The 15,665-nt window shown below is 37.0% G+C and overlaps 2 long non-coding RNA genes across 2 annotated transcripts; both read right to left on the reverse strand.

Moving 5' to 3' along the window:
• Nucleotides 1–709: 709 nt before the first annotated feature.
• LOC140321706 (uncharacterized) lies at nt 710–6,238 on the reverse strand. The gene is made up of 4 exons (XR_011919000.1): nt 5,911–6,238; nt 5,205–5,285; nt 1,804–1,926; nt 710–823 (listed from the first exon to the last, which is right to left on the reverse strand). It is a non-coding gene; the product is annotated as an uncharacterized lncRNA (long non-coding RNA).
• Nucleotides 6,239–9,310: 3,072 nt separating this feature from the next.
• Nucleotides 9,311–13,415, reverse strand: LOC140329573 (uncharacterized). Its single transcript, XR_011920510.1, has 2 exons — nt 13,234–13,415; nt 9,311–9,532 (listed from the first exon to the last, which is right to left on the reverse strand). It is a non-coding gene; the product is annotated as an uncharacterized lncRNA (long non-coding RNA).
• Between the last annotated feature and the right edge of the window lie 2,250 nt (nt 13,416–15,665).

The raw sequence follows: 15,665 nt of genomic DNA on the forward strand, positions 1-15,665 counted from the left end.
TAAGGGTTGACCTGCTCTCTATTTACATGTATGTTGTTAACTGATTAGGAAAGACTGTTGACATGTCAATGGAGAAGAGCATAGTGAGGTGCCACTTGATTTTCCTCGGCCCTCCCCTCTTCATAGAAAAGAACGGGTGCTGTGTTTACAACATTGTTCATCATTATTCATCTGTCACAGCAATTAACCTAAAATATATTTCCAGTGACAAAAACTCTATGTGTGTATGTAGCCATAGTCTTTTTAAGTTTATATTTTGACTAACCAGGGCACATTTATCAAACACTGTAACAATTCACGTTTAAACACATCCTCATATCATGACTTTTTCATAAAACGGACAATAAATGTGTCCTTTTAGCTGTATTAAAAGTCTTTCTCACCTTTTAGGAGGCAGGGAGCACAATCTCTCTCAATTTTTTAAATCTAAATTTAATAAAGCAGCGAACAGGTGTCTAAAAGTGGCAAACAAATTCTGTTCTCCACATTTTGATAACTAAGCCGCAAGACCCTTTAAGCTGTACATGAGCATTCCGAATTCTATAGGTCCACATTGGAAACTACTTTTGGAGTATTTATATTACTCATAGTATATAAATACATACAGCCCCAATAATATATATACATAATATGCTCACAACCCAAAATATATTATTATATATTGTGTTATTTTTGCTGTGCCATGTTGTCTGTTCTTTATTGTACTTGCCTTCACAGTGCAGGTTTGTGTTTTCTGCAGGCACCAAGTCAGTACTAACATGTTTGTTGTCTTGTACTGTGTTGATCTCCTGGAATTGTTGTTGTGCAGAAGGAGGTGTGCTCCCTGTGTAAAATAAACAAAACATGTTAAAGTATGAAGTGGCTAACAACTATGGTTAACATGTTTAAAGTGTACAGGTACCAAAAAGCAACAGCGTATATACTACTGCAACCTGTATACTATTGGCCTTCAATCAATACATATTTCTTATTCTTAAATTGTATGTATGAGCAACACATTTTTTTAATTTGTATTAGGTGGACCTAATCTACATTTTTGTTGTTGTTTGGGTTCCAGCCATGGAGATAGACGACTTACTTTGTCCTATGACAATTGTCACTAAGATAGAAAGTTAAGGAAATCCAACATTTTTAGAGATATAGGTAAGAGATTCAACATTCACTTTGAAGATATTTTTTCTTATTCCTTGTTGCATCTTTAGGACAGGAAGTGAAAGAATAGCTCCCTAGTGGAGTGCAGATATCACAAAAATCACAAAATAAGGGTTTTAAGGCTTTGCTACTCCATTCAAAACTACAAAAATAAAGTTTAAGTGGGGAATTAAAGAGGCAGAAGCCTTTGTACCTAATCAGCATTTATTTTCTCTGCTTCTAACTTAAGCAAGGGTAATTTTGACTACTTTGTAGCTGCCACACATAGGCATTAGACCTCTAGAATGAATACTGTATATGTGTTGCTAAGATTCCTTTTCTAATACAGTGAACAGAACTTAAAGAAGCACTCAAAAAAAACTTGCATGGAAAGGAATATGTAAGCTGCCACTGCTGATCTATCTTTTTGAAAATGCCAGTTACAGTCCAAATTCAAGCAAATTGTTTTTTTTTTATATCACTCGAATAGCACATGCAGCATATTTATTCTGGGTCAGTGACTCATAAAGTATTGAAGTCTGGTACAGAATGGCATCCTACATATGTCTCTGTCTGCACAGGCATCCTACATTATTATTATTATTGTTATTATTATTAATAATAATATTATAATAATAATAATAATATTATTTGTGATTTTCATTTGCATACCTTTCTCCTTTATATATGGCTTGTGTCCTTTTAGCACAGGTACAATTTTAGGAGGAAGAGGCCTACGCAGTAGCTTGGGTGGTTCCAATATATTTTTTAGTGGCAGACATGGCAACTCCATTTCTACAAGAATGAAAACCAACATACATTAAATGCGAGCAATAGCAGTAAATAAACAGAAATTATAAATAAATGAAGATATTCATGCACTGCCAATTATAGTCATGTAACCAAATTGCACTTTATTTATCAAAATTTCCCCACTGTATTTTCCTTACAGCTAAAGCCCACAGAAACAAAAGCTAGGGAACAAATATCTGCATGGCTGAAAATTGTGGCGCTGATTAGTAATTTATTTAATTTTGCAAAACCAAATACTCAGCTTGACCTAGTGATCACAAGTCTAAAACAATGTTCGGAAATTACAACCTACTGCAATAATCAGATTATACAAGTAATACAAATTAGACAGACCATTAGATATCAAACATGAAACAAGATGGCGTCCAAACACTAAAATGGAAACTGTAAAGGCTCTGGGTCACTTTTGCATTATTTTTATACATTTTAAAACTGCTAAATTAACACTCTAAATAATTCATGTGAACTTGAGCTATTGACTTTAGTAATCCACAGGCTTTTTGTAACAAACAAACCAGAGGTAGATATAATATTGGGATGAAAAATCCTACCTGTTATCCATATAGAAGGCTACATAAAATTTATATGCAAATACTGCACATACTTTACTAAGGAAAATATTCTATTGTTAGTCCTGAGCACAACAAAGGAATGAAAGAAAATATGTAGTAAACAACTATATATAGCATTTAAAATGTCCTATTTTGTTGCAGTGTTGCTATACAGAATGCACTACTATAAATCACTGTCAAAAGATACTGACATCAGGCTTATACCATAAAATACAGTGATGCGTAAAATGATGGTGCTATATAAATCCTGTTTATTAATATTATTATTATTATTATTATTATTAATAATGTCTGCTTACCTCTTACATCAAGCAAACGTGAATTTAGGCTAACATCAAGGTTGCAAACACATAATCTGCAATGAGAATACCTTCAGTGTTTCTAGGAACCTTCATTGTGCTACTGTCTTTCCATTAATTAATTGTGTTAAATTCCTAATAAAATACTCACATACTGTCCTTCTTTAAATGGCTGGGGATGTGTTAAACAGTCAGCAAATAAAACAATGTTTATGTAACATCATGGAAGGGTTATTACTGTTGTGTATTTTTCCAGTGGGGAGCTTCAAGCCCAAGTAATGGATGTCAGCAGAACAGTGCTTTGGTGGTATGTGATCCTTCCCTTCTGTCTTTGTCAGGTGTGAATCACAGAGGATCCAAACCTGACAACCTGCTTGTGGATAGAGAGATATCTGACTGTTTAAAATATTTAGGAATCTCCTACCCTATCCCACTCCATGTCTGCAGAAAAGAATTCTGGATAACACTGTAATGTGTATAGTGAATTCTGCGTTGGTAAAGGTGAATTGTGCACATGCTAATACTTACACATTGAAACGTTTGCAATGCACAGCCAAGCAATGTTTGGGAAATACTGCTTAATTAATCATAAGTATGGTGTCAAATCCTCTTTTAAAAGTGATTGCACTTTATGTAACAATTCAAACACTCCTTTTAATACATTTTAATAGCTTTCAATAAAGGACTTTTTGGCATATAAAAAACAAAAGTATATAAGTAATTACAAGGTTTTGTTTTAGGCTACAGAACACAGGATGTGGTCACAGCGTAGTCTCGTGTAACTTGCAAGAATATGTAGGTGAGGTATATTGTTGGGCTGTGTAAAACATGTTTTATGTTATTATTATCAGCAATATAAGACAGACGCATACATAATCCATATACTACAATGTACTCCAATTAAAACAGGTCCAAATCTTTAGGATCCAAATAAGAAAAACAGGCATAACAGATATAATACCATTACCAAAAACTCTGGGCTCCACACTGAGAAACTACCCTAATAATGATAACAGCTGCCATGGATCCACTAGATATAGGCGTTTGGTGCATTTACAAGAGTGGGGCACAGGAGGTGTTGTATTCACTGGACTGGGGCAGCAGCTGTACCTAATGTTGAATGAGTTTGGGTTCCTTGATTGGACACTTATTCTATGCGCACAATTGAAATCTTTCACTGATTTAGCGCACAAACTTAGTTTTCAATGTATTATTTCTTATGCATTTGTTAGTATTTTTTATATTTGTTTGTATTGCATTTTGAGTATGTATTTATATAGTTTTGAGGCTCATTCCTACCCTATTTACACTTTGCCATGGTTGGAAGATATTTAGGAGCTGTTTATGCTGGTACTGATCCAGCAGGAATTGTTAAAAATTGCCTGTAGTGCTTTGGACCTCTCCGCCTAAACAGCCACCTTGGAAGCGGGTCAGGAACATCTCCCCTAAATATTTGTTTATAGTTTACATGTAAATGTCGCATAGGTCAGAAATAAGGAATGTCTACATAGTGCTAAATACAGATATATTGTTTAGTTTTCTAAAAGCTTGTGATAAGCTCTTCTCGGCATAGCCAGGTTTAGAATGAAATATACCAATACAATTAGAATATATCCCGGGAAAAAATAAAATGATCCTAAATCTGATGAGGTGCTGCTAGTCATTTAAAGTTAAGCTTCCAGGAAAATTTGAAATTACTCCAAGGGTTTATTCCCACACAGGTAGTCCCCGGGTTAAAGACATCTGACATACAGACGCCTCCTAGATACCAACAGGGCTTCCCAGCTCCCTTGTGTGCAGAACAGAGGCTTGAAGGGGGGAGGGGAGGTTTGCATGACTGGCAGAAGAAATCTTTTGCTAATCACAGCTGGGGTTGTGGGTGATCTTAGGGGGGTGAGCTCTTTCTGCAATCTCTTTTAACTCTTTAATGACCAACACAAACTCTGCAGTTGTTTCTTTTTGCATATCAAAGCACAGCTTGCTCCAGAAGTTATTGAATGTCTAGGCTCCATAAAGATTTGTTGCTTTGTTTGTGATTTATTCAGTGAGAATTTTATACAGTAACTGACTAACTAGGTTGAGACAAACATCTGACCTAGTGATAAAAATAATGTACCTGTTCTGACTTACACACAAAGTCAACTTAAGGACAAACCTACAGTCCCTACCTCGTATGTAACCCGGGGACTACCTGTATATTACATGTAAAGTAATAGCTGGTAAATACAGACATAAATAATGGAAAGTATACAAATAATAATTCAGTGTCAAAAGGTGCATCTTTCTTATTGAATCAGGCACAGAAATCACAGAGGGATCAATGTTTGGGAAGAAGCCATGAATTAATTTGTTGAAACATTAATCTGAACTAGAATAAAAATCCCCTTACCTTCTGTTAATGGGAGAATACTTCCACTTTACTATACCAATACCTCTCTGTGTACTTCTTCCATCATTCCATTACAGCCTCCTAGGACACACAACAAACACTGAATTAGGCACGACCAGGAATATAATCACATAATATGAAACACATGGACCTGGAAGATTCCCACCAGAGAATGTCAGATTCCCTGTTTTAAAACTGGAAAGATAAATATTTTATGACATCCAACATCCATGATCACAAATACAGAACCGAATCCTGAAAAATCCCCCCCCCCCCTTATGATATGATATGATATGATATTATATTAATGCCGGTCACACGCTGAATATAATCACAGAAGTAATACAACTGATGGAGACAGCACAACACAGACAGTTTTATCATAATGTGCTGCCTCAATCTGTCTCAGTCTCTTTGCTGACTGAAAGGTGCAGGAAAATTGCAGTTTGCTCAGTTTTAGGGTTCCATTTATAATTAAATCTAGTGTCCAGATATGCAGAAATGTACACTATAGACCACGTGACACAAACCTCTCATTTCCATATTCCTGCCCAGAGAATGAAGGTGCTGTATAGAACACACAGTAATGGTGGCTGAGCACAGAACTCGTACACAGACACCTGACAGGTCATGCATGAACACTCTCCGGTCAGTGACAGAACGATTATATCTCATAGCCATTTATAAGCTAGAAAATTCCCTGTACCTGAGCGCGCGCCGTGCATACTTCCATTAATTCTATGCAAAGAGTCCATAGCAACCAGGCCATAGCAACACTGCGAAGCCCCGCCTGCCTCGTGGCTCAGTCTCTTGCTCATGCGCACATAGCACTGCACCTGCTGACTGAGAGGAATAGAGAACGCGGGAATTCTCAGTTGGAACACATTGATTAACTTTACAACGGATTTTTTTTACAAAACTGACAAAAGCGCTAAGGAGCTCCAGAAGGTGCAACTTGTTTAAACGAGAGAAGAATATAAAAAGAAATAATATTTATGCAGAAATATTCAGTGTTTCATATCACTTTTTCCCCATCCCCCTTTTGGCAACATTATTATTATTATTATTATTATTATTATTATTATTAATAATAATAAGCTAAATTTATATAGCTCCAACATATTACGCAGCGCTGTACATTAAATCAGGGTTGCAAATGATGGAATACAGACCGTGACACTGGCGGAGGAGGGGACCTTGGCCCAAAGAGCTTACAATCGTGTAATGTTAGAATTGTCTCCCTCCACTATATTTACATAACAGAAATGCAGAACCCTGAACTTTGTGTGCCAGACACCTGTAAACATTGTGGTTATGGCCTCATATATACAGAGATTGGTTAGTAGCATTACAGATCATTGAAAAAGTCCTTCAGGCTTTCCTACAGTGGACCTATAGCTAAAAATTAATTAATTGCCACAGACCTTTATTGCAGAAAATGTCCCTTCTGCAATACACATAGTCCCCAGGTTACATACAGGATGCGGACTGTAGGTTTGTTCTTAAGTTGAATTTGTATGTAAGTCAGAACAGGTACATTATTTTAATAAACGCAGGTAGGACAGATGTTTGTCTCAACATATTATTAGGGGGCGTGGTGTCAGTTACTGTATAAAATCCTCACAAAGCAAAAAAAATCTTTATGGAGCCTAAACATTCATTAACTTCTGGAGCAAGCTGTGCTTTGATATGCAAAAATAAACAACTGCAGAGTTTGTCTTGATCATTTAAGAAATACCAGATGTTGCAGTTTAGCAAAAGATTTCTTCTGCAAGTCATGCAAACTGCCCCCTCCCCCCATCAAGCCTCTGTCCTGCACACCAGCGAGCGGGGAAGCCCTGTTCATGTCTAGGAATCATCCTTATGTTGGATGTCCCAAACCAGGGGACTACCTGTAATATAACTTTACCTGCTTCATTGCATTGTTTTCAATACATTCACCTGTCCCTGCTCCATCACAGGCGTCACAATCTTCCTCTTCTCTTTTGCATGTCCTGGTCTTCCTCCATCTTGATAGGCAGTTCCAGGATGACATGCATTGATATCGGGCTGTGCATGCACAGCTCAGCATTCTTTACAATAAGATAGTGATCATGCAGGTAATATGTTTTATTGCAGAAAGGTTATCACCTGTTCTGCAATAAAGACCTGCATGAATGCTGATTTTCAAAATGGACTTAAAGGGGTTAAGTGAAAAACAATCAGCCTAACTAAAGCAAACCTAAACTCACTTCTCGTTTCTTTGATGACGCTCACATCTCCAACATCTCCCAACACCCAGGTACACTAAGCTGCACATGTACAGTGTACATTCTACAAATAATGCAAACAGACACATTTATTTTATTGCCTGTCCCTCCTGCAATAAAAGTTGTGCCTGTTCCTAATTTGTTGTTTTTAGTTCCACTCTAAATAGAAAACATTAGTCACTCTGATGTTTGCGTCAACCTTGAACATGGATAAGACAAAGTAAAAGAGAGAGCATGCTAAATGGCTACAAAAACATCTCCAAGCAGTGTGATCTTGCTATGACCAACGCAACACAAACATTGTAAAAAGTTTAAGGTCCATGGAACTTTAGCCGACCTTCCTGGGCATGGCTATATGGGGGGAAATGGAAGAGAATGGAAGACACTTTTGCTACTCATACTGAATGGAACCTAAAATGCACCTTTCCAGAACACCTGAATTGTCATGCAGTGTACTCATAATGTGAAACAATGTCACTTTATACAAAAAGACCCAAAAAATGAATATAGTTCATACCAAAATACTGAAGAATCTCGAACAAGCTGGTTGTTTGTTGCCCTAAAGTGCTGTTTGTGCTGTAAAACCCTTTTAGATGTTTTTCTCTAATATGATCCATGCAAGTTGGGAAATATGTCTGTATCATCCAGCATTTTTCATAAAACTCATTTAGTTTAACTGGAACTGCACAATAAAATCAGTGAAGATATTCAAGAGAACCACATTCCAAGATCTACAGCTGAGAATGACTAGAAAGGCAATTAAGCAGTACAACCCTGATACTGTCAAAGTGTGGTAATATTAAACACTGTGGAAATTTCTGCCCACATCTGCAACATAAGAACAAAACCCAGGATGAGACATGTTTTACTATAGGATGGAAGGTTGATACTTGTTTTGCCTTGTTAGTGCAGTAAAATTTATATATACCTTTAAAGAGGACAAATACAGTTAGATCCAATAATATTTGGATGCAAAGACAAGTTTTGCTTTTTATCTGTTTACCAAAACATATTTAACTTACAGATATATAATAGAGGAAATGTTTGGGAATTGCTGCTCTTTATTATGTACCAGTGTTTTTTATTTTTTTTTAAGGGACCAAAATAATTAAACAACTCAAAACCTATATGACCTTCATGGTTTCATCATAATTAATCAGATAAAAGGCCTGGAGCTGATTGCCTGGAGGTGTGTTGTTTGCACTTTCCTGTGAACCTAAAACATGAAACAGATTATCTTTAGTCTGCGAAAACAGAAAACAAAATTGTCAAAAAGTGGTAAAATTTAAAGTTGGGTATAAACTGAAAAAAAAATGTGTTGGTGAACTTAGCAATGTAAAAAGGCAGGATCATTTCCATAGTGAAGAAAAACCTTTTTCCCAACTTCAGGCAAAGTGAACAATACTCTCCAGGAGGTATGCATATTAATATCTATGTTTATGAAGGAGAGGACTTCATTACAGCAGTTGGATTCACCGCAAGGTGCAAACCACTCATAAATCTTAACAGAAAGGCTAGTTTGGACTAGCACAGTTCTAGAACAGCATTCTCTGAACAGATGAAACTAAGATCAACCTCTACCAGAATGATTGCAGCAGAAATGTGTGGACAAGGTCTGGAACAGCTGATGATCCAAAGCATACTATATCATCTGTAAAACATGGCGGAGGCAGTGTGATGGCTTGGGCATGCATGGCTGCCAGTGGTATTGGGTCACTAGCGTTTATTGATGAAATGGGTGTCAGCTGACACATGCTGTTTGTAGTGACAAAGAAATACTGTCTACTCAAATCCAGCCACATTTAGCAAGTTGATTGGGCAGCGCTTCACAATACAGATGGACAATGACCAAAAACATACAGCAAAAGCAACCCAGGAGTTTATTAAAGCAGAGAAATGGAATGTTATCCAATAGCCTAGTTAGTCACGTGATCTCAACTCAATCGGGCAAGCATTTCACTTGCTGAAGACCAAACTCGAGACAGAAAGACCCACACACAAAGAAGGATATCCAGCGTCTGGTGATGTCCATGGGTCAAAGGCCTCAGGAAAGAAGTAAGCCAATGAATTTGGGGGATTCTGTATAAAAAAAACACATACATTTGTTTACCCCAATAAATTAAAGCCAAAAGACTGCGCTTTAACTAGATCTCAGTTGTTTCATTTTAGTTCCATTGTGGTCAAGTACAGAACCAAAATTATGAAAACTATGTCCCCTCCAAATATTTACCATATGATTAGTTACCAATAGTTACCATATGACTACATATTTTATCAGACTTTTATATATGAAAAAGTGAAACTTCTATATGTAATAATATACTTAATAACATCAGTACTTTTTAATGATAATATATAATGAAAATCAAAATATTCACAAACTATCAAAGCGGGAGATAACTTTACCATTTAGATGCCACATCAAACATGCCAAAAAAATGAAAAGCAGAAAATGTAGAATGGGAATGTAAAACGATCATGTGCGTCTTGGTTACAGTAAAGATATAACGTTTTTTTGTATCGTTTGCCATACATTCCTTAGCTTTTTTTTGCACAAATACACACAAGGGCAAGCATTAGCACTTGCTAAACCATAATCAGTCATTTATGGAAAAGTGTAAGTTGCACAAGAGAATTACCTTAACTGCACTTCCTTGTTTGCAACAAAAGTAAAGTCCTATTTACCAGTAATAAATGTAGTTATCCTTGGTATTTTAGAAGAAGAAACATTTTAAATATATTTTATCATAGAAATATATTTATACCCTCTAATTATCCAGGTTGACTTATATATTGACTTTTATAATTAAAATCACATTTCTTTTTACCATCACACACATGTATATGAAGAGGTTAAATCACAAACCTCAGTTTCTTTGTTCTATGTGTTCTATGTGCTCTATGTGTTAATGCGGTCAATTCTTTGTGACTCCTCTTAGTGTAAGTGTGTGTGAAATAAACACACACAAAAAGTCTGGCATTTAGCTTTATTGTTTTTTTATATATTTATTAAAAAAATTAATTAAAAATGTAACTTTAAAACAAAAGCACTAAAAAAAATACAGTTCAGCGAATGGGCCCATGCATGTAGATGGACCAGATAAGAGAACAGATGCTGAAATTTAAAGCATCATGCAAGACCGTACACATAAGGCAATATTTTCTTTGGACTCTGGACTTTAGGACTATAGACTCTTCATGGGAAACAGACACCTAGCATAAAGCAGAGTAAAATCTCAACATTACTGCTTTTACAATAATTGGACAGCTACTACAACAGAGATTTAGCTTTCACAAAATTCCGGGTTTCCATAAAGACTTGAAAGTTACCTAAAGGGTTCCTCCATGTAAAAAAGGTTGAGAAATGCTGCTCTAAGGGGTCTATTTATAAAGCATGAAACATATGCTGGTAGAGAATCAATTACTGCCACTGAAACACATGAACCTAAAAGATTCTCCACCAGGGCATGTTTCAGTGAATGCCAGATTCACTGCTTTACAAATACACCCCTAAGAATACAAAACACTTTTGAAATGAATAGATAACACATTTCAACAGTCAGCATATGTGCTCTCAACACATTTTATAGATCCAAATCTGTTCTTTTTTAGGGGAGAGAGACTATATTGCCTAAAGTAGAAATTTAGATTCAAGATAATTGCCCATCTTGAATTTGAATTTGCACAGTCTACTGGATCCTGCAGAACACCAATTCTGCAAGACAGTGTCCACTACCTCGGATCTACCCTCAGGATCTGACATACTTAGTAACAATGTTATTTAACTTTAGAAGTGTTATCCTACAGTGTTTAACTAAAAAATTCTTTTAAGTTGGACGGGAAGAAATTCTAGGCAAGTGGCAGCCCCTGTATTGTGACCCAACTCTTCGCTAACCATCCAAAACAATCGGGTGGTTGCTGAAAAGTGCCGAGTGGTGCACCTGGCTAAAAGGGGCTAGGGAGAACACTGTGCTACAATAAAACTTTTATCCATCCTACATAATAATGCATTATTTTCCATGGAATGTGTAAAGGAAAACATTTTCTGTGTTTTAAAGTGTATTAAAAACCCCAAATGATTCTTTGTAGCTCACCAACATTCTTATCTCAGAGAATTGGAAGGTATGTCCAGGCACCGCTCTTGGTGGGCTACAAAGGCCACATTCACAATGTGTTTTGGTGTAGTAAACAAAAAAATCCTGCTCACCAACCACGTGACTATGTGTATCTTGGAAAAGTTTACACTGCTGAAAATAGGGCAGGGCCAAACTATCTGATTTTGTAAGGGAAATTGGTTTGTGACTGGTTCCTAAAAATATGTAATATATAATATTCTAGTGCAGCGGTCGCCAACCCGTGGTCCGCAAGAAAATTTTGGGGGCTAGTGCACCCCCGAGGGGGATCAGGAGAAGGACCCCGCTGGGGGGACGCACGGGCCAGACCCAGACCACGTCCCCCGTGCAGTTCCTAGGCAAATCTGTCCACTCTGCCATTGCAGGCTTCAAACAGCGATAGGAGTGGGCGGGATTATGTCGTCATGACGACACTCTGGGGGAGGTTTTCACCCTTTGAGTGACACCCGGCTCCCCACGCATGCGCGGTCAGGAGCCGGTGATTTTAATGGTACACAGAACCGAAAAGGTTGGCGACCACTGTTCTAGTGCATTAAACAAGCACCTGACTTACACACACACATGCATTAAAACATTATAATGCAGGGTAAATAATTACAGTACCATGACAACAATAGAGTATTATTTGGATTATCTGGGCAATAAATGGGCAAACATTACAATTCCACCTTTCATCTCCATTTTTCCTTTATTCAGTTACATTCAGGAATAGTCTTCCTTTCTGGGAACATGTCCTTCCAGAAGCCAGATATGAGGGTTGAAGCAATAACAACCTTCCACCTCCTGACTCGTCCCTCCATTTAAGTGTTGGTTTTCCCCTGAATGCTGTTAGCTGGCTGCAGTATTGATTCTTATATTGATTAATTGATGATTCTCTTGGAGTGCCAGAACCAAACTCATTAAAGCAGCCAGCTTTTTATTGCAGAAAGAACAGGCAATATCCCTTCTGCAATAATACAGCACGGTGTTAGCAGCACAGTGGTTCAGAGGTTAGCATTCTGGCCTTTGCAGCGCTAGGTCACATGTTTGAATCTCGGCCAGGACAGTATGAGGACAGAGTTTGCAGGTTCTCCCCGTGTTTGTGTGGATTTCCTCAGGGTACTCCAGTTTCCTCTCACATCCCAAAAACATGCAGTTATTATAACTGGCTTCCCCCAAATTGACCCTAAACTGTGTTAGTGCTATATAACTATGGTAGGGACATTAAATTGTGAGCCCCTTTGAGCGACAGCTAGTGACATGACTATGGACTTTATAAAGTGCTGCATAATATGTTTGCTCTTTATAAATACTTATTAATACAGGCTGACATTTAAAAATCCGGCCATCGATAATCCGATTCCTTTAGATTTCCAGCATAGATTTCGGAGCGCATTTTCAAATTTGCACTGTTTATGTTTTAATGGCTCTGTACTCCAGAATCAGCTGTTACGTACACATGCTTTCCTGCTCATTCCTTCCCATTTATTTGCTGCTGTATAGCCCGATTATAGATTCAGCATCCATTTAAAGGACTGTACAGATGGTCATTTTCTGTTAAATATATACAGCATATATAACCGTAAAAAAATCCAGAATTTTCGATAATCCAGCACCCCTCAGGTCTGAATGTTTGAATGTCAACCTGTAATAATAAAACAAACTTACCAGCCTAATTTAATTTTTATTTATATTCTCTCTTCCAGATCTTTGGCAATCTCGATTCACCAGATAAGGATGATGTAAAATCCCACTCATACACACAGGAGTGTACTCAGTGTATTCAGTCCCGTCAGCCCCCGGGTATGTGGAAATACCCAGCATATCCTGGTAGCACTTCGTACCTGTGCTCTTACCCTAGTAATTAGTTGGTAGCTGTTATATTCTTTTTTACATGGTTTATTTAGTACTGATTGCTGGTATTTCTGCATTTCCTTATGTTATGAAAAGTCAATAAAAACTACGTCTGTCTGCTCGCAATTTCAGAATGCAGAACTTTAGTTCCCCTTTTATGTCTGATCTCATAAAGTTCTCTGTTGCAACTGATAAAATCATAGTTAAAGCCCATAATATACTTGTGTGAATCAAACTCTGCTGTGCTTTGGCACAGTACAGCTTTACCAATGTTTTTGTGCACTCAAGCAGAACATTTAGCATTGAGGTAGGTGTACAAGTTATGTGAAAAATCTTTGTTCGCAGTAGAGATTAATATTTTTTTAAAGTAACTCTTCCTGTTTCCTTTGGCAGTCTGTGTAACAAATGTGCAAAAAAATACACGCACTGAGTTGTACAGAAGCTGTGTGGGATTGCTAGACAGCTGAAGAGAATAGCAAGGAAGAAATAAATGTATAATTTAAAAGCTATATCCTGGACTTTCCTGCATACGTCACCAATATAAATCCAGTGCAAACTCAATGGAAATACAAGTTACAAACAGTGCAAAAATGTCTCTGCATTTCTAATTGTAAATGCATTCAATTGTTTTAGCTGCTGCTACTTTATGTGACGAAGGTGGAAATACATAGAGGGAGCATACATTAAAACTTACAACAAAATACATACAAAGCTATTTATTGCCCAAGTCTAATTTTATTTTTAATAAAATTAATAAACTCTGCAGTTCCACTACCATCCCCGGGGCACTACAGGTTAATAAACCTCCAGTGCCCGGGGATCGCCTGTAGTCACAGCTGTGACCACAAAGTTCCCACGGTCATGTGACCATAGGAACTTAACTGCAGATAAACTCTGCAGTTCCACTACGATCCCCAGGGCACTACAGGCACTGTAGTGCCCCGGAGATTGCACACTGAGCTAATCAATGATTGCAGCCATGGCTTCAATCATTGAGAAAAGTGTGCGATCCCTGGGGCACTACAGGTTAATTAACCTGTAGTGCCCTGTGCATCGTACACTCTTCTCAATGATCGCAGCCTCTGCTGCAATCATTGAGAAGATGCCCGGCCTGCAAGTATTTCTTACTCTGTAACATGCACAGTAAAATGATACATTTGTTACATTTTTCTTGCAGTGGATAAAAAAAAAAATGTAACAAACGTAACATAATATTTCTGTGCTGGAAAGTGTGTTACAAAGTAAGAGATATCATGTAATTGTAGGATAACCTGTAAAAAAAAAATGAGTTAAATAAACACAAACACTCAATAAATTCATTTAACATTATTTTTTATTTTTTTAACACATTTTTTTACATTTTTATTTATCCAAATTTTTACCGTCAAATCTCTTTTTTTTAGCGTCGGGTCTACCCAAATTCAAACAGCCATTTTCAGGTCAAATATAAGGACAACCCGAATTTGAACACCAACACTACTTAGTCCCTAAAAATTACCCGAATTCTCCCACTATTGACTTCAATGGTGTTCAAATTCGGCATTCGATCACCCGAACAATATCTCACTGTTCGATCGAATAGCTGTCAATAACTATTTATGATAAAACTGGAATATGACTTTTTTTTTATTTGCACCTTCTCTGACTTTCTTCCAATCTGAAACTGAGGTAAAATGTAAATGTAATCAAGGTAATATATGTTAAGGAGTTAAAATTGTGAATGTAAACAACCTATAGCATATTGTATCTATAAATTACATTAGTGTTAGCCATATAGCCATAAGGTCTGGTCGCTGCAAGGCATATGTCCTATTTTAATGCTTGGGTGAGAATCAAGTTGTGTAATGGGTAATTATAAAGCAAAGATGAGGGCTTTAAAAAAACTTTTGCTATCTCACACAGAAATCTTCTTGCAGGGTAAAATGTATGTACAGAAGAAGCAAAGTGCACTGTGTACACTGTACAGCAATGCAGAAATATATAGGCAAATATAGTATACCCTAACCCAACTTTCCAGTGAGACATCTTCCCATCAATCGCCAGCCTCAGGCCTTCATATCAGAATTGTATTGGTAAAGAAATATTGGCATTAAAGGGGTTGATTGTCCAAAGTAGTTTAGACAATCACTTAGCAAAGTGAAAAATCACGCTTTGAAGGAAATGTAACCATGCAAGAGCCATGTTTTTATTGTACAGCGTTGTCTATTATGTTCGTTCTCTATACTTAAAGTAATATTAATAATCAT

The sequence above is a fragment of the Pyxicephalus adspersus genome, chromosome 1 (genome assembly GCF_032062135.1).
Source record: "Pyxicephalus adspersus chromosome 1, UCB_Pads_2.0, whole genome shotgun sequence".
Lineage (NCBI taxonomy): Eukaryota > Metazoa > Chordata > Amphibia > Anura > Pyxicephalidae > Pyxicephalus > Pyxicephalus adspersus.